This window comes from Canis lupus, chromosome 5, assembly GCF_011100685.1.
Source record: "Canis lupus familiaris isolate Mischka breed German Shepherd chromosome 5, alternate assembly UU_Cfam_GSD_1.0, whole genome shotgun sequence".
Taxonomy (NCBI): domain Eukaryota; kingdom Metazoa; phylum Chordata; class Mammalia; order Carnivora; family Canidae; genus Canis; species Canis lupus.
The window spans coordinates 46818704-46841966 of record NC_049226.1 but is presented as its reverse complement, the minus strand read 5'-3'; the positions used below and the strand labels follow the sequence as shown (position 1 = coordinate 46841966).

The window sequence follows — 23263 nt, the reverse complement described above, 5'->3', positions numbered from 1 at the left end:
ACACAGTTTCCTGCTCCTTCCTGTTATTAAAGATTCCCCTTGGAGTCTTGGGCCAAAAGCAAGAGGTGAGGAATGTGTTCCCATAGAAGCATTTCTAGAGGTATACTTTATAACATCCTGGTCTTTGAGATATATGGGGACAAAAAAACCTGTGGTTAAATAAATTTGGGAACCACTGCATATAATTGATTCCCCCTAGTGGCACAAGTCATGGGGGTCTGCAAGATGTCCTGAAAATAGGAAACTCGATGAATTTGCTTTACCCACGGTTTCCCTGAATTATTTGATCTAGTTATGCTTTTCAGGGCACACCTAGAAGCATCCCTGAAACTAAATCCTGAGAAACCAGTCTGCCCCAGAGCCCTGCTACTTAAAGTGCTCAGACCAGCACAGCAGCATCAGCCGGGAGGTCCTTAGAAATACAGACTTGGGGGCACCTGGGTGGCTCAGTTGGTTAAGTGGTTAAGTGTCTACCTTCAGCTCAGGTCATGATCTCAGGGTCCTGGGATCCAGCCCTGGATCAAGCTCTCTGCTCAGCAAGGAGTCTGTTTCTCCCTCTCCCTCTGTGCTTGCTCTCTCTGTCTCTCTCAGACAAATAAAATCTTAAAAAAAAAAAAGAAGGAAAGAAATGCAGACTCTTAGGGCATGCCCCAGACCCACTGGATCCCAGGTTATCTGAAGGCACTAGCATCTTGGGAGCCCTGCTCTACATTAGAGTATAGCCACGCTAAGATCAGGACCAAGAAGCTCACTTAAGTAGACAGGCCTTGTTCAGCCACCCAATTTTTTAATGATGTCAACACAAGTGTTGTTCATTTAGAAAACTAAATTAAAAAGAAAGATCAGTTTCTCCCTTGTCCAAACAGCTCTAGCCCCACAACTGAACACAAACACGACATGAAGGAAGAATGCCATATTTAACGAGGGGATTGCCCCTTCATTGTGAGCATGCAGGGGCTACGTGATGGAGACAAGGCATAGCAGAGGATGAGAACGACAGTGAGCCATCAGAGCGGGTGTGTGCTGAGCTGTGGCACGCCATTGGCCCAGCCCTGGGCAGTGAGTCATACCATGTATTATTTCCAGGGGCTGCTGCAACAAATGGCCACAACAGAAACCAATCTGCCCCAGAGCCCTGCTACTTAAAAATATCTGTGCTTTAAAACAACAGAAATTTATTCTCTCATTGTCTAGGAGGGCAGAAGTCTGAAATCAAGGGGTCAGTGGGGCTGCACTCCGTCCAGAGGAAAACCTCGTTGCCTCTCCCATCTTTTGGAGGCTTGTGGCCACATCACTCCAATCTCTGCCTCTGTGGTCACACTGCCTTCTCCTTTGTGCCAAATATCCTTCTTTCTCTGTCTTATAAAGGCACTTGGAATTGCATTTAATGCTCTCTTGTATAATCCAGAATATTCTCTCCAGCTCAAGATCCTTGAGTTATATCTGTGAAGTGGAAGCAGCCATCTCTGTTCCCTGCTTTGTGACAGCGGTGGGAAGTAACAGAGTTAGAATATGTGGGACTGCCCCTTCCTCTTCTCTAACTAGGTGGCATCATCCGGTTCCTTGGCTTCCAACTGTTCATAAACCAATAAATCTCAAATTTATATCTCCTGCCTAAGCCTCTCCCCAGAACTGCAAGCTTCTATACCTCACTGTCCATTTGTCATTTACTTGAGTCATTTTCAAATTAATGTGGTTCAAACTGAAATCTTGATTCCCTTGTACTATCGTGACATTATTATTTCTTCCCTGGTAAGATGCTGAATTTTATGTGTCAACTTAAGTAGGCCCCTGGGTGCCCAGATATTTGGTCAGACATTATGTCTGGATGTGTCTATAAGGATGTTTCTGGAGGAGACAAGCATTTTAATCAGTAGACTGAATAAAGCAGATCGCCTTGTCCCATGTGGGTGGGCCTCATCCAGTCTGCTGAAGGTCTGAGTAGAATAAAAGTCTGGATAAAAAGTATTCTCTTGCTTTGCACTTTTGTACCCTTGAAAGCAAGATGCTATCACCCGCAGGTGTACTGGGCTCTTCTGTGAGAATGTAGCTGGAGCTCTGGTCTTGCTGTTCCTGCCCAAACTGTCATGGTCAGATCCAGAAACACAGCCTCAATGTGGCTGTCAGTGTTTCCATCAGGATGAGAAAGATATCAGCTTTATCAGGTTGGACTAAGTGACCTTCCTTGAACAGATCATCTAAGACATTAATCTGATGCAAGAAACAACACTAGCTCTTCATACGTTAAGTACATTAAGTAACAAAAAAATTAAACAAAAAATTTGAAATAGTTCATTGGTTATGGAAATCCCCTTTTTAAAATTTAGTGTTATTTTCTCAGTGGAGTCATCCTCAAAATATGTGGCTTATTTTCCCTTAGTATACAAAAGTATTTATTCTGGGGGAAAAAGAGAGAGAGAATTCTTTCTTTCTGCTTGTCTTCCAATAGGGACATCAGTATCTTCTTACCTTTGGACTTGGACTCAAACTAGAACTACACCGTTAGCTCTCCTGGATCTCCAGCTTGCCAATGGGAGATGTTGGACTTCCCAGCCTCCATAACCATGTGAGCCAATTCCTTATAGTAAATTGCTTTATATCTCTCTTTAGATATATTTATACATGTATATCTATATCTATTTCTATCTATCTGTCTATCATTTATCTTTCTTTCTGCCTCTCAATCTGTATGTATCTCCTGTTGGTTCTCTTTTTCTGGAGAACCCAAACTAGTACACTTGGTTTTTTTTCCCATCTCAATAAATAACCCCCAGGCATCCTATGCCCAAGCCAAAAATCATCCTTCGGTTCTTTCTATCCAGTGCATCTAAGAGTGCTATCAGCTTGGCCTCAGAAACACATCCTAAACTCTCCATTTCTCTCTTCTCCATGAGTACCACCACAGCCCAAGGCCCCAGACCCCTGACCCAGATTGTAGCAGTGGCTTTTATTTAATGGTACTGCTGCTTCTTCTGCCTCTGCCTGGGTCTTCAAATAGCAGCCAAAGTGAATTCTTAAAAACAAAGTCACCACACATCACTCCCCTGTTTAAAATCCTCTAAAGGCTTCACAACATACTTAGAATAAACTCCAAACTTCTAGCCGTAGCCAGCAAAGCCCACATGATCTCCCCATCTGCCCCTTCAACCCTCCACTCTGGCCTCTCTTGATTCCTCACACATCTAACTTCCTTTTTGGACTGACTCTTTGCACTAGCTGTTTCATCTTTCCAGAATCCCCTCCATTCCTAGACCCCCTGCCAGTATTCTCTTGAGGCAAATGCTGCCACCTCAGGGCAGCTTTCCATGGTTAATCCTTCTGAAGTAGCTAGTCACTATCCCATTACAATATTATAATTGTCAGCATGGTTAGCATGTTACTAGCAAAGATTTTACTGTGTTTTTGTTTATTCATTTCTATCTTTATTGCCTTCCCCTCATCAGGGTATAAACTTCATGAGAAAGAGACAAGATCTGTCTTGTTCACTACTCTATATCCGGTTCCTAAAACAATACTGGGGCCATGGTGGGCATGAGACAGACATTTATTAAATGACTGACTTATGGCTTTGAGAAGTATGGTATGTTCTTGCCTCTTTGGAGCATGAGGGTAGATCAGCCCGGTTAAAAATAAATATTGGGTTAGACGGATATTGGCTCCTGGCACATAGTTGGTCTCTGTAGAAACAATTCTAGTGCCCGATGTCACATCTCCTTAGCTTGCTTCTGATTTCAGCTGCAGCTATGGCGGACAGTTCTGTGGTGGCAAGCTGATTATCAAGCTTTTTTTTATTTAAGGCTTTTCAAAGAACTGGAAAGGAAAGGGAAGGGAAGCAAAGGAAAGTAGAGGAAGGGAAAAGAAAAAGGAAGAGACAAGAAAAGAAAGAAAAAGTCACCAGCAGAGCCCAGAAGACCTAGGAAGGTCATGTTTTGGCGGCAAACCTCAACACAGGGAGTGGGAATTGATGAATAAAAGGCCTTTGAGGGCAGCCCCGGTGGCCTAGCAGTTTAGCACGGCCTTCAGCCCAGGGCCTGATCCTGGAGACCCGGGATTGAGTCCCGTGCTGGGCTCCCTGCATGGAGCCTGTTTCTCCCTCTGCCTATGTCTCTGCCTCTCTCTCTCTCTCTCTGTCATGAATAAATAAATAAAATCTTTTAAAAATAAACAAACACAGAAACAAATAAATAAATAAAAGTACTTTGATCTTCTGGGGTGCCTGAATGACTCAGTCCGTACAGCATGCAACTCTTGATCCTGGGATTGTAAATTCAAGTCCCATGTTTAGTGTAGATATTACTTTAAAAAAAAAAAAAAAAAAAAAGGCCTTGCATCCTCTAGTGGGACTATCCTGAGATGTAGTCTTCACAATTCCTCACGGAGTTGCCAGCAGAAGTGGACAACAGCAGCCCAGAGCAGAAACTAGCTCACACCCTCTATTCGTGGTTCATCCTTCTCTGTCTTCCTCCCACTTCCCTCACTGCCTCCTGCTCTCTTTCTCACCTCCTCAGATCCTTGTCCTGGGCTCTCTTTCAGGGGTTCCCAAACTAAGGTGGTGCTTCATAGTTCTTGAGCACATGAATGGTTCGATTGCGGTAGACAATTTCAAAAGAACTTAAGAAACGTTCCCCACCACAGTCTTGAAAAATATTAAAAGCTATTCTCAACTGCCCACATAGCCTGTAGATTTATATATTTTTATGCTTTTCCTTTTGTAAAACTTGTGTGGAAAATATCCATTTAAAAAAATTTATTTATTTATGCATGAGAGAGAGAGAGAGAGAGAGAGAGAGAGGCAGAGACACAGGCAGAGGGAGAAGCAGGCTCCATGCAGGGAGCCTGATGTGGGACTAGATCGGGACTCCAGGATCATGCCCTGGGCGGAAGGCAGGCGCTAAACCACTGAGCCACCCAGGGATCCCTGAAAATATCCATTTACAAAAGAATAGATCAGCATTCTTAATTTTCCAAGGAGCAGTCTCTCTTATGGAACCCATTTGATCATTAGACTCTAATTATTCTAGTCTGTCCTTGGACAGGAAATATGTCCTTGACCAAAACACTTTACTTTTGTCACCTTGTATGTATAATTAATGGGATAGATAGCTCCTTTCTGAGGTGTATTTCAGTTCTGAGGTTCTGGAGGTCTTTATCCAAACTACGTAATGTTTGCTGAGGGCAAATACAGCCCCGCTTAGAGGCACCGCACACCTATGGCCAGAGGCAAGGCACCACAAGGCTAATGGAATTTAAGCTTCAGACTCCCTCACCTGCACTGACTCCCTGCGAAACCTTAGGAAGGACCCTCACCATGTGCTTACAGGGTCATGTGCTTTGTAAAATGTGCAATAGTAACGCAGTTTCTTCTTGTTTTTCTTGAAGAAGGCCCCCCAAGTTTTACAAGCTTCAAGCTGTACAAGCCAATGGCTGTCCATGGCTGCATCCTGTGCTTTGGGTAATTCTGTTGTGACTCCACACTGGGGCTTCCACTAGCTTCAACAGCCTCTGGGCTGTGTAGAGAGATGGATTCTTTCCCACTCTTAAGCCACAGATTTGCCATGAAAGTAAGCAATGGGTGCCTTCAAGTTTCAAAATGGCTGTGCCTTTGAAGTCTCTGAGTATGAAGTCCCTGTGCTGCTGAGCTGTGTTTTGGATTTTAGAAGCTGAGTGGTTTGAAATTTTGTTTTCTGGCCTGTCATGTGTTTATTTAGAAGCTTTAATTAGTATACTTTAATCTAGACTACTTCTGTCTCCCTGAAAATGTTTTTTAACGAATGATAGGTTTTGCTTATAAGGTAGGCTGTTGGCCACAAAAAGTTCCCATATTAATAATTTGCCTTGCAGTATTTATTTATTTTTAAAGTTAACTTAGCATTCATTAAATGCCAGGCACTATGTTAAGAGCTATATAAGCACTGGTTCGTTTACTCCTCTGGAGACTGCTGTAAGGTATTATCCTCATTACACGGATGAAGAAACTAAGGCCCAGAGAGGTTAAGAAAATTGCCCAAAGTCCCACAGCCAGGAAATTGTGAAATACAAATTCAAATCAGTCTTTAATCTTAACTACGGCACCATCTTAACTCTAATGGCAGGTGAAACCCTCTAGGAAATATGTCCACAGACTATTTGAGTTACAACATTGATTTTTGAGTTGAGATATTGATACACTTATTAAAAATCACTCCCACTTCCATTTTTATATTCATGGTTTGTAAGTGGCTATCATGCTATACATGCAGTGGCATCTATCTTCACTTACTTGTCCTTTCCTTTATCCATCCACCTACCCACCCGTTCATCCACTTATCCACCTACCCACCTACCTATCCACTCAGCTTTCCATCCATCCATCCACTTACTCAATTATCTGTCCATCCATCCATCCTACAGTCCTCCATGTACCAGGCCCCCTTCTAGGTGCTGGCATCCCATGACACGTTGCCTTTCATATTATGTCCCACATTCAGACAGACTTCCCTTCTCCTCTCTGCCCATCCAAATCCTACCCAGCTCTCACATCCAGTTCAAGTCCCTCATCGTCCTTGAAGTCTCCACTCACTACATTAATCCAAATGAGCTCAGTGTAACTTTGGATTGGATGTAATATTAAAGAACACAAGACTCAGAATTAAGCAGACTGGGCTCAAATCCCAGCTCTGCTTCCTCCATAACTATGTGAGTAAATTGTTCCTTCTGGGTCTCTGACTTCCTCATTTCTGTGAATTAGAAATAATAATAAAAAGAATAGTAATAATGATAATATCTACCTCATGAGGTAGTTGGAAGATTAAATAAGGAGCTGAATGTAAGTTATATAGCAGCCAGTAGATGCTTAATCCAGGTTAATTCCTCTCCTCTCCCCTCTGCGCCTTTCTCTCTAAAAACACTGGACGAACGGTCTGTACTACATCTGACTCAGATTCAGGCTCTTAATTAATTGTTAAATGTGTATAAATCATTTCCCTGATAAGAAGCCTATTAATTCCTTAACTGCATAGGACACATCTTATGCATCTTTAGCATCTTTCCTCTTGCATGGGGTTTCAATACAGTGCTAAGGGCATAGTGAGCACTCCATAGTTGTCAGGTCAAATTGGAGTCGATGTTTCACCCATTTCTCTCAGTTGTCAAGAAAAAAAAGTCAGGAAGCTGCCTAGCAGGTTCTCAAGACCCACACTCGGGCCAGAGCTCCCATGTGTATGCTTGCTCTGAATCTCTACGCTCATGTCCTGGGGTCCATGCCATCATTGTGGCTCTTGCCAGGTTGTGTTGACAGCAGTATAGCTCCCACTGAGGGCCTGGGGAAGGGGTAGGGGTTGGGTGGAGAGAAAGGCAGATGCTGAAGCTATGTCCTAAGTCTGACTGACGTGAAGGACTCACCGTGGCATCTGGCCCTGGATCCCAAACCTCCTGCCAACCAGGGTCTCTTACTGCAGATCTAAGGACACCAAAGGGAAGGCAGAGCAACATGCAGGCAAATGGTGTTGAATCAAGGAGCAGGCCAGGCAGTGGCCAGTCAGGATGTCGATCTACACAAGATATAAGCTGTTCTTGCTTCTACTAAGGGAGATGACATTTATCATTGGGAACTAAAAATGCTCCTTGCTATCCCCTGCCAATCACAATTGGGGTTTTGTGAAATTCACCATCAGTCAGAATCTGACGAGGTTGTGAAAATCTTCCAATGCTTAGTGTTATTTACTGGGAACTTACAACTTATTTTATCATTAAATTTAAAAATCCTTTAAAGGGCCTCCTTAAGAAGTCCACTTCAGAAAGGCAGCAAAGAAAACTGAAGAGAGAATCAGAAATTCTGAAAGGGGGAACATTTTGACAGATTTTCCCAAATATTGATTTTGCTTCAGGCCTAGTAATTAATTTGTTTCTGTTAAATTGTATTTCTTCACAGGAAGTCCATATTTGTTCATAATATTTATCCATAGGAAATTGCAAGCCCCACTTAACAACTGGTGAATAAGTAATCAGAGAATAGTGATTTGAAAACATAGCAATGATTGCTGCATTAGTGTGCTTCCAAGGGTGAGGACATGAGCTTTGCATAGTTTGTCTTGATTGGCGTTTTCCCAGAGGCCAACTCCAACACCAGGAAAATGTGGAGAGTTTATTTAGGAGGTGATCCCAGCACTGGGAGAGGGGTGGGGAGGCCAGACAGGAAAGGAAAGGCAGCAAATGAAGAATGCATTCTCAATCACCTTTCCATTGTGAGGAAACTAGAGCCTGACCCTGCTGAGGGATGCTGGGAGCCCATGTAGATTACCTGGCTTAGACTTATCCTGCTCAAGGAGCTAGAGCTGAAGTATTTATATGCCATCTCCCATAAATCATGGTGAGAGGGCTGCCCCAAGGGGTGTTAATTCTGGTACTTCTCTGACCTGCCCTGTGCGTAGGCAGAGCTGTTTCCCTCTCTTTAAAAAAATAAATAAATAAAGACCCTAAGGCATGGGTGTCTGTTGGATCAGCTCACCCCAAAATGGGAAGACCTGAGGGAATATAAGCAGGTACCAGCAGCATCTGCTACCTCCCAGTATTGCCAGCTGCAGCACAGTGCCTGGCCACAGTGGACAGTCAGTATTTTTCTACCAAATGAATGAATCCATGACCACATCTGTTTTAGAAAGGCCACAGTGGGGACACCTGGGTGGCTCAGTGGTTGAACGTCTGCCTTTGGCTCATGTCACTCCATCCCAGGATCAGTGGGATCAGGCTCCCGCAGGGAGCCTACTTCTCCCTCTGCCTATGTCTCTAATGAATAAATAAAACCTTAAAAAAAAGAAAAGAAAAGAAAAAAGAAATGAAAAGGAAAGAAAAGAAAAGAAAAAAAGAAAAGAAAAGAAAGGCCACAGTGATGGCTGAAGAGGTAACCTATGAGGGCAGCATGAAATGGCAGGGTACCCAGGTGCCCCAGGCTTTTGGATACAACTGTAAGACAACTTTGGGAGTCTTGAGACTCCACTGTGATAGAGATGAAGAAAAGACTGGAAAATTACAAAAGCAGTTGAAACTGGAGAGGCAAAAAGCCCACCATGGGGACATACTGTGGCAGTTGAGCTCAATGGTTAGCTAATCGTGTCTGGATTCTAAATGTAGTTTTATCACCTATGAGTTCATAGATGGCTTTGGACCCTTGTTAAACTCAGTCTTAGTTCTTATTTATACATGGAGCTAATTCCCTCCTCGTGGTTCTGAGAGAATGAAATGAGAGAATGTATGTAAATGACTTTCCACTATTGCATGTACTAAAGCTGAATATGTGGCTGATATCTTTCTCAGGGACCCTGGCTGTTGGGCTCCCCTCAGTGTGCTGAGCAGCCGGCAGAGTGGCTGGCACAGAGCAGGTGCATGAGAAATAATGTTGAATTAAAATAATCGTTTGCTTTCTCCCTATGTCAATTAACTCATCACCTTATCTCCTTCTTACATTTTTTTAAAAGTAGGTTCCACATGCAGGGTGGAGCTCAGTGCGGGACTTAAACTCACGACCCTGAGATCAAGACCTGAGCTGAGATCAAGAGTCAGACGCTTAATCGACTGCACCCCCCAGGTGCCCCTCACCTTTTCTCCTTCTGTCCAAGAATTGTGGTTTATCTCCGATGTCCTGAGTGTGTGAAACGTGAATTGAAAAAAATCTGCCAGAACTTGGACTGGGGACATATTTACTAATCTTACCTTGTGTCCAGCACTGTGGCAAGCACTTTCTATGGATAATTGTATTTAATACTAAGAACGGGCATTAGATTGAACCATATGGAATTGTCATTTCTTTAGGTCAAAATGGTTAAATGTCGACAATTTCATATGCTTCTAATCTATACATGGGTTAAATCTTATTATTGTTATTCTCAATATATAGATGAGAAATCTGAGATTTGACAGGGTAAATAACTTAATCATAATAGGATCCATGCTTTTCAAATTGTATTGTGCATATAATCATTGGCGACCTTGCCTCAGTGCAGATTCTGATTCAGTAGGTCTGGGGAGGGGCAGATTCGGCATTTCTGCAAGTTCCCAAGTCGTTCCTGTTGGTCCGTGGACCACACACTTTGAGTAACAAGGATTAGAGAAAAACTGACTTGAGCTGACCTTGTCCTTAAAGAACCCCTAGAGCTGTGATGGGGATCAAGTTAGGAGACTACCAAACAAGCATCGTCTAGACATTAATTTTTTATAAAAGGATTTGCCTTGCATTCAACCAATTGAGTGCTTCTGTGCATTGAGCTAGACCCTCATTTGTGGATCAGAAGACTTCCCTCCTCCCATCCTTCTTTCCTATCTCTCTTTTTCTCTCTCTTTTGATTTCTCTTTTCCCTTTGATTACGATTGTATTAAACTTTTTGCAGGTACAAATAACAGAAACTGACTCTCACTTCGTAGAGTCAAAAGACAAATTGGTTGGCAGACTATGTGGGCTCACAGAATTCCCAGAAAGTCTAGGGGACCATGGAATAGAGGCTAGAAGCAAAACAGCTCCAGAGGGTCAAGAAGCCAGAACCCCAACTCCAAATGTTTCTCAAGAGATGTGGCTCTTTCACTGTCCCCTCATGTCCACTCCAGCCAAAGATACCCCTCTGCTCCCCACAATAGCTGCTACTACAAAGGAATTTTAATGACCATTCACTTTTCACCATCCCTTCAGGAGTCCAATCAAGGGCAAGAGTAATCAGTTGGCTGCTCTCGGGCTAAATTCTAGGAGTGGCTGCCAGGGGACCAGGAAGAAGCAGGGCACTGCACCTTGCAGGCTGCTCCAGTGCACAGTTCCCTAATAGAGGACTGATGCTGGACAATCCGACCTACAAATATCCACCACAGCTCTTCAGGGTTAGTCTCCTTTAGTCTTCCTTCTGGAACAGAGAAAATACCTGAGCTGCTGTACAATTACTGAAAACCTCAAGGAAAAAAGTGGAAAGCACAGCCTGTGAACCTGAAAGTCTAATAACGACAACCTAAAGAGCACCAAGCTTTTCATCCTGCTCAGCCACAGGAAAAAGGGAGGAAGGAAAAAACAAGAATTTTACCCTAATTGTAGAATCTGCTGATGAAAATTCTGAAGCACTTGCTGATGACTAAATTATTCTGTAAACCAAACATGACTCTCTGTAGCTCACCAGGAGCTGAGAGGCTTAGACAATGCCTTTCCTTCCTGCTTCTCTCCCTCTCTCCCTCTCTCCCTCCCTCCTTCCCTCCTACCTCCCTCCTTCTTCCCTCCCATCCTTTCGTGCTTTCATTAATTTATGCATACATGTACATAACAAACTTTTACTGAGTACTTTCTATGTTTCAGGTGCTGTGCTAGGCTCAGAGGAAACAAAGATGAACAAAAAAGAATTCCTCAGAAGGAGCTCCATGCAATGAGAATGTGGGGTATGATCATGATAAACTGAAAGTAGGAGTTATTGTACAGCTAGTGATGGAGGGCTCTAAGAATGGGGTAAGCTTTTTGTTTAGTGAGAGAAACATGTTTCCTCTGGTTGGCAGATTTGCTGTAGAAAGCAAAATGTTTTTAGCTGCAAAGGCATGGGGATGTTTTCAAGACAAGAAGCTCCCAGTCCTAACTTGCTTACAGAGCAAGTCACCGTCCAACTGTCACCAGTAGGGGGCAACAACACGATGGATTAAAACTGGTCCTGAGACAGACTCCTACGGGAAGCATCTAACCTCTTCATTGTAGGAGCTGGAAAAATAAAAGTCTGGCAATAATATATATATATTTTTTCTTTTATATATATATATAAAATTATATTACTTATAATTATATATATATATATTTTTTCTTTTATAGAAAGCTGTTTCAAAACTTTACAGTCTGTTCTAGGGAGTAGGTTTTTATGTTAGTGAGGGAGGAAATTCACATAAAGAAATCAGGTCCCGTGTAAAATCAGTGGGATTTAGGTTATAATAATAAGAGTCCAGGGGACCAAAAACTTCACAAAAATATATTCCTCAGTGTTAAAATGTAATCTGTCCTTATGTACTAGCTGATTAACAATATTTAGAGAGTCACTACTTGGTGGTGTTCCAGGGACCGGGTGGAATCAAAAAAGGCGACACACCTTCAAAGGAAATATGAATATCAAGATTTTTTTTAATTGAGCACGTAACAATAAGTTGGCTATTTTTGTTCTGGTATCTATTTTATAGGATATGAAAAGTAAATGGGATCTGCAACTACTGCTTCTACAGTGTAGCTTTGGGTTGCTGCCTTCCACCAACTTCTCCATACTCAGAAGATGCAAGATTTGTTTCCATTGCTGAGTAGTCTCATTCATCAATTATCTAGTAGTGCATAAGCACCTATGTGTTGGTAGCAGTTTGTTGGGGCTCTGAGGGACATTGAGATCTCCAAGGCATTTTCTCTATCCAGAAGGCATTTGCAATCCAGCTAGAGTAAAACATGGGAACAGACATGTGATTTAATAACAATGGACAGAGCCAGATGCCTCGGGTGCACAGTCGGGGCTGCAGAAGACTGACTAGCACAGGGGATGAAGTGTGAGCTTTCAGCAGGCACCCTGGCTCTGCTGTGCTGGAGGCTGGCCCTTCCTAAGTCCTCACTCACCTCACTGGGAAGTCAATGGGCCTATAGAGACAGTATACGGGGCTTGATCCTGGAACCAGCTCATCTCTATGGGAACTTGGACAAGTTTATCTCTGAGCCTTAGTTTTCTTATCAGGTAAGTAGAAATTATAATAAGAGTGCTGACTTAATGGGGTTGTTATGTGGATGATTCAGGCAATCTGTGAAAGATGTTTAGTCCAGCTTCTGGTACATGATTTGTTTTTATTATCTTGATGGTGCCTCAGTTTCGTTTTCTGTAACTGCCAATAACAATGATCTATATTTCACAGGGCCACTGTAAGGATTAAGTGTAATAAAAGTTATAAATTGCTAAGCATGAGGGGGGGGTGCCTGGGTGGTTCAGTGGTTGAGCATCTGCCTTTGGCTTAGGTCATGATCCCGGGGTCCTGGGATTGAGTTTAGCATCGGGCCTCTAGCAGGAAGCCTGCTTCTCCCTCTGCCTGTGTCTCTCGTGAATAAATAAATAAAATCTTTTAAAAATTGCTAAACATGGTTCTTGGCATGTAATAAGTATCCAAGAGCCACTGCCAGTGGAAGAGAAAGATCACTTCATGCCAAGGTAGTCAAGGAAGACTTCCTGGAAGGAAAGCACCCTGAAGGATAATCTTTGGAAAAAATAGAGAAGGAGGCATTCTAGGCAGGGCACAGACATCTAAACAAGGCATGGAGGTGGCAATATAAAAGTTAAAAAAAAAAAAAAGTAGAGGGTAAGGTCCCTGAATGGAGCACCTGATCAAATCAGAAAGTTAGAAAAACCATTAGACACAAGGCAGGCCACACTGCAGCAACCAAAATTGTGGCTGGCTCATGAGACAAATCACTTTAATAAGCCACTTCCCTCTCTGGGCCTCAGCTTCTGGGCTGGAAAGATTGGACAGGAACAATTCCTCATCAGGGACTATTCCAGTGCTAACATTCTCCATTTAGTCCAAGTTTGTTCCACAGTGGATTAAAATAAATACGTGAGCACACATGTTTACACAATCCCAGAGGACGTTGAAATTCACGTGGAATGTCAGTGCTTCTGCCAGGAGGCAAAGTTTCCTGAGAGTGTCTTATTCTTTATATCATTCCTCCATCCCTCTAGTCATCCATCAAGTGTGTAATGAGCACCTACTATGTGCAAAACACTGTTCTAGATGCTAGGCTTTCTTTCTAAAACCAGGATCTGACTATGTCATAGCCCTGCTTAGATACTTTAGTGACTTCCCATTGCTGAGGGCAAATTCCAGGTCACACACACCAGGTAGTCACCCATCTGCATACTTTTCTTGTCTTTTTTTTTTTTTTTAAGATTTTATTTATTTATTTATTCATGAGAGACACAGAGGGAGAGAGAGAGAGAGAGAGAGAGGCAGAGACACAGGCAGAGGGAGAAGCAGGCTCCATGCAGGGAGCCCGATGTGGGACTCAATCCCGGGACTCCAGGACCACGCACTGGGCCTAAGGCAGGCGCTAAACCACTGAGCCACCCAGGGATCCCCTGCATGCTTTTCTTTATGCGGTTTCCCCTCTCTGGATTGCCCCTCCTAGTGATCCAGATGCTTCTAAGTTATCCCCTCCTCTCTGAAGCTGTAGGGAAGGCTGCCTCAGTTCCCATCCCTACCCCAGGCTGGCATCATGTTCTCTTCTCCGTGCTCATACAGCTCTTTGTCCCACCTCTATCGCTGTACTGGTCGCCTTTTACTCTAATTCGCTGTTTGTGTGGCTTTCTCTCCTGCTGGATTTTTAATTCCAGGAGGCAGGAAGAGTGTTTCACTCCTTTGTAACCTCCACACCTGGCATACAGCTTGGCACAGGGGACAAAATGAAGTCTTTGATGAATTTGCTTATTGAGACTTTGCAAGTCCTTGAGAACGATGATGTGAATAGTAGTGACAGTAATAGTAACTTTCTTATATCATGTATTTCTCCCATGCCAACTCTGAGCCAAGAGCTTTGGATCTGTGATCTGTTTAGTTTTAATCCCCACAATGCCCTGCGAGGCCAGGATTGAGGACTGGAGAGGCACACAGCGTCTCAGGAGTCAGAGAGGCCAGGGTATGAATTTCACCTCCACACGCCTGCACTTTGTGCCTGAGTCAGGGGGCATGGCTAAGGAGGCAAGTGGGGCTAAATGCCCCCTATGTTTGCCAATCCAAGCTCTCTGGATCAGGGCTGCATCTGCCCAGAAGAAAGAGGCTCCTTTTTCAAATATGAGAAAAGATACCTTAAGGGCATTGCACTAGCCTCATCTGACTCCACCTCTTGCCAGTGGTGACCTTGCACACGTTCCTTAACCCAGTTTTTGCCTTGATTCCTTATCTGTGGAATGGGGTTGTAGCGCCCCAACCTCAGAGGGTCCTTATTAGGGTGAGGCGGGATAACACATGTGATATGCTGGCACATGTCTGACATTTGGATTCACTAAATGTTAGCCATTATTGTTATTATTGTTATTATTATTATTATTGTTATTATTATTGTTGTTGTTATTATTATTGGTGGTAATAGCCCTATTTTCCAAACAAGAGAATTTCAAGAGAAGAGTTGGCAGAGAGAAGAACCTAAGGGCATCCTTCCATGTAGGGGCATCAGAAGGAACCATGAGAGTGAGGGGTTGAAAATGTTGACCGAGAGTGAGTTAGAAGAGATGCTGGCCAGGTGTCAAGTGCTTCTGAGAGATTAAGTGGGAAGATGCTGAGAAAAATCCCCTAATTTGACAGTTAGCGGTCATTAGTGACCTTTGCATGAAAGTACCAAGACAGCAGGAGAGGAAGCCAGATTGCTGTGGGTTAAGGAATCAATGACTGATAAGGTAGAAATAGAAACTCTGGCCTCTTCACCAGAAACTGGGACCTAGGTCAGTTGTCTCAATGAGATACAGGATAGATATACATCCTCTCTCACATATTTTATTTAGGGAGAGAAGCATCCGCTGCAAAGGGCCAGATCAACAGAGCTCTCAAGGAGCATGGGCCACCCCCTCCCCACTGAACTCAAATCTCCTTGGAGTATCTGGCAAACTATCCAGATTTCTGGGATGACAGGGAGGATTACTGGCCTCAACTACCCACTTTTAGGTGGGACTCTCTTTTCTTTAAGGAGAGAGGAGAGTTAAATGAATTTTGGTGGGGGCAGAGGGCAGTCAGCAAGACACAGGAGCAAAACAGATGACAGGATGAGATGGAGCACCCACATCGATGGATCTGTCCTCTGGAGTGGTGTGGATGGGGAAAAGCAAGGAGAAAGACACATGGACAAGTCAAGGAGGTAGCAGAAGGAAGTTGAGGAACTCTCTGGATGGCCTGTCTTTCTGGGAACAAAAAGAGGCAAAGTCCTCTGAGAAAGTGATGAGTATAAGGTGAAGGGCAGTGCACCAGTCAGGATAGATTAAGTGCTGTAACAGGCAGTCTCTGAGTTTTAGGGGCTTAGGAGAGGGCTTTGATTTGTGGAGTGGTGTGTGACTCCTTTCCCCATTTTGTGGCTCCTGTAGGATCTCAGAGTCCTGTTCTGGACCTTCTGCATCTGCTAGCAAATACAAGAAGAGAGAAAAACTGTGGAGGATTGTGTAGGAGATTTTATAGGCCACTCTTGGAAGTGTTGCGCATCACTTTGCCTGCATTCCATTGGCCAAACTTCAATCACATGGCCACTCCTAACTGCAAGGGAGGAATATTAAATGATATGCACAATATGGTCTTGTCTATACTTTCAAGGCCTAGAATGGAGTGGATGCTGAGTAAGCACCACTAAATAAATGAGGAGATGGACATTATCTCATTTGCTTATCGTCACTATTCTACTTGAGCAATGCTGCAGGTTCAAAGACCATATAGACTCAATTTCCTATATATGAGCTAAATGTTGAACTTAGAGTTATTCCTCCTGTGATGTAGATCTCAGGGATTCCTCCCTGGGATCCATTCATACTTAGTACCAGGATGTTTGCTACCTGGGGTTAGGCCTGAAGTATGTGGTTAATGAATCTGGTAGAGTGATGCTGACTTACTGTCAGAGATAAAGATCAGGGTTTTTCTTCCAAAGCCCAGTGTTAAAGCAAGTTGAGCTACTCTGCCAGAAAAATACATTAACTAACCCTTGAGCTATAATTTGCAAACCAAATATGAGCTAACCAGCCCAAGGTTTTGCTAGCCAGATTTCAGCTGAGCTATCCAGCGCCTTGCTAAACTAGCCACTCTCAAGATGAATAGACAGGTCACTGAGATAAACATCCTTCAGTTAAGCTAACTCATTTGAAATCAAACTATTTGTCCTCAAGTTACCACTGAATCAACTGTATCCTACAGAAAATGTTTAAGACCCAGGACTGGGATTAATCTTCTCCATGACCTTTATAATGGCCCCTTTTATGGATAACATGAGCTCTAGAAAGGGAAGGAAAGCTGGTGATATGAGTCATATTCCCTACAGGGCAAGTAAAGGGCTCCTTATCAGGCTGGCAAAGCTTGCCTGCAAGTAGAGCATGATGTGGAACCATGTCAGGCAGGGAATGCCAGAGATATTTTTATAAATGACTCCAGAGATATCAACAATGTGGGACTGGTGCAAAGATTCCCATATTTGCAGATGCTATTCCATTAACAAGGGTGCCCACAAATGAGAGCGAGTGCCAATAAGCCCAAGAAGGAAGAAGGAAACAGAGGCAGATGGTTATAAAACAAATCAGTGTTTCAGACTTGGGGAGACACAGAAGCTGGACTGACATCTCTGAGTCAGCCAGCCTGGCTGGCTGGGTAGCTAGATGGTCGATGTGAAGGGGGATAGGTGCCCAGGGCCAGAAGCCCTGCCCAGACTGAAGGGATGCTAAGGATGAGGGCTCTGATGACAAAGAGATGGGCATCCCTTCAAAGGGCCAGATCAACAGATTCCCGAGGGAACATGGACTGTTCTCTCCTACCTGAACCCCAGATATGTCTGGAAAATATGGCCATCTCTCCAGATCCCTGGGATGGCAAGAAGAAGGACTTGCCTCAACTACCCACCTCCAGACAGAACTTCATTGAACTGATCAAGATAAAAGAACTCATTTCAAAGCAATAGTTGCGGTGTCCTGCCTAGAAAGAGGCCAAGCTTTGGAGTCAGTGGGTTCTTTTTTCTTTTTAAGAGATTTTATTTATTTTTTCATGAGAGACACACAGAGAGAGGCAGAGACATAAGCAGAGGGCGAAGCAGGTTTCCTGCTGGAAGCCCAATGCAGGACTCAATCCCAGGACCCCAGGATCACAACCTGAGCCAAAGACAGATGCTCAACCACTGAGCCACCCAGGTGCCCCTGAGTCAGTGTGTTCTAATCCCACCAATTACCTCATAATAACTCTGTGGCCTTGGGCAAGTCATTCAGAATCTCTGGGTCTCACTTTTCTCTATTCAATTTTGCAGGTTAGTGAGGATTTAATGAGATTGTGCATGGAAACAGTAGGTGCTTATTAAATGTTTCTCTCCATTTCTTCCAAGCCTTACTCAGTGGTCCTGGGGCCAGGCTTAATCCTTCCCTCACCACAGTGGAGCCCTGGGCTGGCTTGTTGCGTCTCTCCTACGCTGCCCAACTTGACTAGCCTGCCCTGGCCCATGCACACCTGCTGATGGCTCCCGTCTACCTGCCAGGAATTCCAGCTGCTCCCTGGCTACGATCAAGACTCAGGCTCAATCTACTTCTCTGATTTGGGAAGTACAGGCAGGCAAGTTACTGGCAGGTAAGCCATCAAGACTGGGAACGTCTGCCAGATTTCACACAAAGAAACAGAGCCCATCTCATGAATAAAGAAATGGCTCAGTCCCTCATGCCTATAGCTAACAATGTCCAAATTAATGTCCAGTTCTGCAGATGAACTGCAGATTCTAAAACACAGTGTCATTATCTAAAGATGGGCTAAAATTTATACCATGTAGTTTATACGAGCTGAGCTGGTGTGAATGGGAATATGTTCATAGGTTACTAGGAAGTGTTTTTGCATCTTGAATCAGTTTGGGATGGTGTTGATTGTGGTGGGGAATCCTTTGCACATGCAAGATTCTGGGCTGCCATTTATTACAAGCTGGGGGGATTCTCTGGATAACCTTTCCCAGTACCCCCAGGGATGCTTATGTACGTTAAATTTTGGGAACCCCATCCTTCCCCCTTGATCCCACCTGCTATCCCTCTTCACTCTCTTTCTGCTCCAGCAGCCTTTGTCTTCCTACTTGAACACTCCAAGCATTGCCACCAGAGACTTGTTTCTACTCTCTCTCCTGTCTGGGATTCTCTTCCCTCACCTCCTTCAGGACTCACCTTATCAGAGCCTCTTACTGTCCTCCCTTTATGAAATGGCAACCCACCCCATCATCCTCTATTTCCTTATCATGATGATTGTTCCTCTTATTGCTTAGCATCAGGCCTATTACTTATGTTGTGTTTATCATCTATCTGCCCCACACTGAGTGCAAGCTCCATGAGAACAACTACCCACATTTCATTTTGTTTGCTGCTGTCTTCTCAGTTCCTAGAACTGCCAGGCCCCTAGTAGCCTGTTGTTAAATACTTGGTGGATGAATATTGAGCTTCACCTTCAAGTTGGTCTTTTTTCCCCCTAACATTTATTTATTTTAGAGAGAGAGAGAAAGAGTGAATGGAGGGAGGGGAAGAGGGAGAGAATCTCAAGTAGACTCCCCCCTTACATGGAGTCTAATACAGAGGTGGATCTCACGACCCCAAGATCATGACCTGAACAGAAACTGAGATTTGGACACTTACCCAACTGAGCAACCCAGGTGCCCCTGGTCTTTTGTCAATATAGTGAAGTAGGTGGAACATCATTAGTCACATTATTCAGTTGAAGAAATTGAAGTTCAGAGAGGTTAAGTGACTTGCTCTGTGTCATCAACTAGTTAGAGACAGGGTCAGAACCAAAACCCTGATATCCTGAGCTCAATCTGATGTGTGTACTGAGAGCCACTTGTGTCTCCCTAATTCTTCAGCATGTTGCATTGCTCTCAAGACCACCCTTAAATAGAGCACCGACTCCGTTTCAACTTGATTGGTTTTGCTCATGGACTTGTCAGAAACTAGAATTTAAAGGTAACACCCAGGGACTAGAGTTTTTTAGTAAAAACCACTTTTCAATTCCCCCAGCCTCTCCTCTGCACTCTGTTTATTCCAGGTCTAATGCAGAAAATATACACACTAAAAAACAAATTAAAAATAAACGATAAGTGAGTTAGAAACTGCCCAGGGCTGTCAGGAATTTATGCTCCATGCTATGTGGGTTTTGAGTAAATATTTGCTTTGCAAGTCAAGGAGCAATACGTATTTACTGAGGCCATTTCCGGCTGAAGGGCACACATGCTGCTTTTGAGAGTTGGCACAATTTTTCCAGGAAAGTGTGCGCACAGACCTAAGCACCATGGCATTCTGCAAAGAGGAGGCAGCATGGCATTGGGAGGCCTGGGTTCTTGTTTGAGCCCTGGCACCTCTCTTGTTGGGGAAAGTGGGGCAACTTACTGCCCTCTCTTGAACATTTTGTTTTCAGTAGCACCTACAACTTCAAGAGAGAATGTCAATGATTTTTTGATCAGTGAGTGACTCAGGAGAGAGAGAGAGAGAGAGAGAGAGAACCTTAACTCTCTCTCTCCCTCTCTTTTTTTGGTCTTTTCCACTGAGTCAGCTCTTTTCTTTTTTTGTCTTTTCCCCCAACTCAAGCATCTTTTTCAAAGAGCCTGTAATCAATGCCAAAACCTTCTGAGGGCTTTTGCTCTGTTCTTCAACAACAGTTAGCACCAGTTCCCAGGACAATTGGGCTTGAGGAGGAAGTGGTTGGCTACGTGCAGTGACGTAGGGGAGCTAAACGCTGAAACACATTTATTCTGCCACTATTCATTGACCTTTTGCCACAAGGACACACTAGGGAGCAAAGCTCAGACCTCACCCTCATGAAGCTTAAGGTCTGGGGGTAGAGAAGTGGTTAAGGAATCAGGCACATTTCATGCTTCCATGACACAACGAAATAGGGAGCTAGATCTATAGGAGGGCTAATTAATTTGGACCCCTTAACCTTAAAAAATAAAATTGCCAGTTAACTATGAGCGAAAAAGTTTTTATACCCGAATAGCCGAGAATTACAATGCAGGACATGCAAGCTCTGACAAAATCATAGACAAATCTTCAGAACAAAGGAGAGGAACCCCCATTTAGAGAGAAAGAAAGGAAGTTACAAAGGCTGCTATATAACAAAAAATCCATTGGAGTAAACTGGGAGTTTGAAGTATAGTGGTTTTTCATTGGCTGAGCAGTGACAGGCTCTCATTGGCTGGGCTGTTGCAGCGGGAAGAGGAAAAGCTTTCTTCCTCCTGCTGGGATACTAAAGGGGTAACCGCATGCAGCTGGTATCCTGTCTTCCTATTGGGTCTGCAATTAATGACAAATGCTGGGGCAGAGAGCTCCCCTTGCTGGCCTCTTGGCTCCGTTCTAAACAAGTTCCCTTCCCCCGTAGACTTGTTTTGAGAGGAAAGCTTCTGGCGAACCTTCCCAAAGTAAATGACATCTACACCAAGATGTGAAATTGGGAAAGCAGTTATTCAGGCAAAGGTGAGGATGGTGCAAGCATTGGAGGCTGACGGTATAAGTGTGTGTAAATGAAGAAGCCAAGGTGGGGGGAGGGGTGTAAATAGGGAGGCTGAGTGGCTAAGTAGAGAGTGTGAGCTATGAAGGGCCAGGCTGTGAGGTCTGAGAAGAGTGGCTTACGTCTTGCACAGAGCCTTGCGAGCCACTTGAAAGAGTTTGGATTTGGGGCCCAGGGTAGTGAGGAGTTTCTGGAGCTGGGGTGTGACAGATGTGCATTTTAGGGACAGCTTTCGCTGCAGTGTGGAGCTTCTTCTGGAAGGAGGCAAGGCTGGAGGACCAGACATGACCTGAGAGGAAGAACAATATAGAAGACTTTTTTAACTCCAAAGAGCAGGTCTAGTCTTTGAAACTTCTAGAACAAATTTTGTCTCCTGCCTTTCTCAGACCCCTGTGGTTCCTTTTTTCCCATGTGTCACAGCATTCTTAAATTTGATTTTGATAAATTCTGGGGCTTTTGTCACATGAAGGCAATGAGCTCCAACCCTTTTGAGCATGACAACCCTTGGTTAATATGACACCCCCCCCCCAACGTCACAGTCTTGTACATTTCATATCTGTTAATTGAGAAAATACCTGAAGAACAAAGCCCCCAGTAGATGCATGCACACTTGAAAATTATGCCTGTGTATATGTGGGAGCAGTGTTTAGCTAGTCTACTGACATGGCTATTGCAACGTATGGATACCCAGAGCCATCTGAAAGAAGTCTGCATCCCCCTGAGGGTTTGGGAACCACTGCTCTGGAACATGTGCGTTAAGAAGCCACATAGACATCTGTCCCCAGAGTGCAGTGCATGGCTGCCTTCTCTGTAAACCATGGGGTGCATAAACTCAGCTGGTTCTAATTGCACAGGGCATGCCATATTGTTGCCCGATGTAATGTCAATTTTTATTTATTTGTGTTTGTGAAAAGCAGGGCTGATTAGACCACTTAAAACTACACAGGCTAGTTAGAGCCAGGCTGGCGTTAGTGATTTCAGCTGCCCTCTAGAAAGTCATCAGCGCTCCCAGCCCTCGGCCTCCCTCTGAGAATGTAAACTTGGGGCCTTGTGCTATCATGATTTCTATTTCATCCTGACTCTTATAAACTACCATATAAAAAGCAGCCGCTGAAGGTTTTTTTTTTTTCAATTTCATTTTGAGGCTTGGAAAATCACAAAATAAAAATAGCCTTGAGAGTGGAAAGTTTGGGGGAGTTTGTTTAGCTTTCTTTGAAATGCACTTTGTGAAGGAATAAGTAAGTCATAAGATCCCTCTTTGTGGAGTGCTTTACAGTTTACATAATTTTTTCACATCCCTGTTTTCCTGTTTGATTCTCATGGAGACCCTATGAGGTGTGGATTATTACTCTCCTCCATTTTGCAAATGAGACAGAAGCTCCGGGAGATTAAAAATTGGCCTGGGCCAGGATTATGTGAGAGGGTAATGGCAGGCATCAGCCCAGGGAGACCCTGGCCCCAAATCCTGGCCTCCCTTGTGCTCCTCAATCTCTCCAGAAGGCCCCTCATCCAGGTCCAGCCTGCATCTTCCTCCTTCCTCAGAGCCGTTCTCCTGAAGGGGAGGTGTCCAGGCCATGTCTGGACAAGCAAGGCTCTGTGCTGCTCACTTGGGGTCTCTCTTCCTATCAAGGGGCCCACTACTTAGTATAACATTTACTTAGAGACCATCTAAGTCCCCTCACAGGTGACCAACTCATAACATTCCTCAAGGCAATTTGGGAAATAATTAGCCTAGTAACAACTTCAAGATTTTGCTCAGTCTTCCAATGGCCAATTCACAAATCAGGACATAAATTGAATGAAATAGAAGGATGATTTTAAAAAAGCTTTTTTGGCACCTGGGTGGCTCAGTCTACTAAGTGTCTGACTCTTAATTTCGGCTCAGGTCATGATCTCAGGGTTGTGGGTTATGAGACAGACACATCAACAGATATTCCAGAAAAATTAAAAGTTCAGTGGTCATATAAGTTTGGGAAATAGTGATTCAGTAAATTCAACAGATTTTTTAAATTATAAATTTCCTGAAAGCATAAATTCTCTTCTAGGTCTGGTTCCCTTCAAGATCTCC

The 23263-nt window shown here is 43.8% G+C and overlaps 2 protein-coding genes across 5 annotated transcripts in view; both read left to right on the top strand.

Moving 5' to 3' along the window:
* PGM1 (phosphoglucomutase 1) overlaps nucleotides 1–23263 on the top strand; it is a 133225-nt gene that overhangs the window by 81596 nt on the left and 28366 nt on the right. The window contains exons 12-15 of the transcript XR_005359669.1: nucleotides 2450–2566; nucleotides 9456–11382; nucleotides 12160–12692; nucleotides 18056–18294. The gene's annotated coding sequence lies outside the window, so the exon portion shown is untranslated. The remainder of the gene's footprint in view (nucleotides 1–2449; nucleotides 2567–9455; nucleotides 11383–12159; nucleotides 12693–18055; nucleotides 18295–23263) is intronic.
* ROR1 (receptor tyrosine kinase like orphan receptor 1) overlaps nucleotides 12568–23263 on the top strand; it is a 475328-nt gene continuing 464632 nt past the window's right edge. The window contains exons 1-2 of one of the 4 annotated variants that reach the window (XM_038537281.1): nucleotides 18156–18294; nucleotides 21067–21161. The gene's annotated coding sequence lies outside the window, so the exon portion shown is untranslated. Of the gene's footprint in view, nucleotides 12693–18155; nucleotides 18295–21066; nucleotides 21162–23263 lie in introns of those variants that run through there. The other 3 variants (XM_038537282.1, XM_038537280.1, XM_038537278.1) reach the window with 3 other exon arrangements.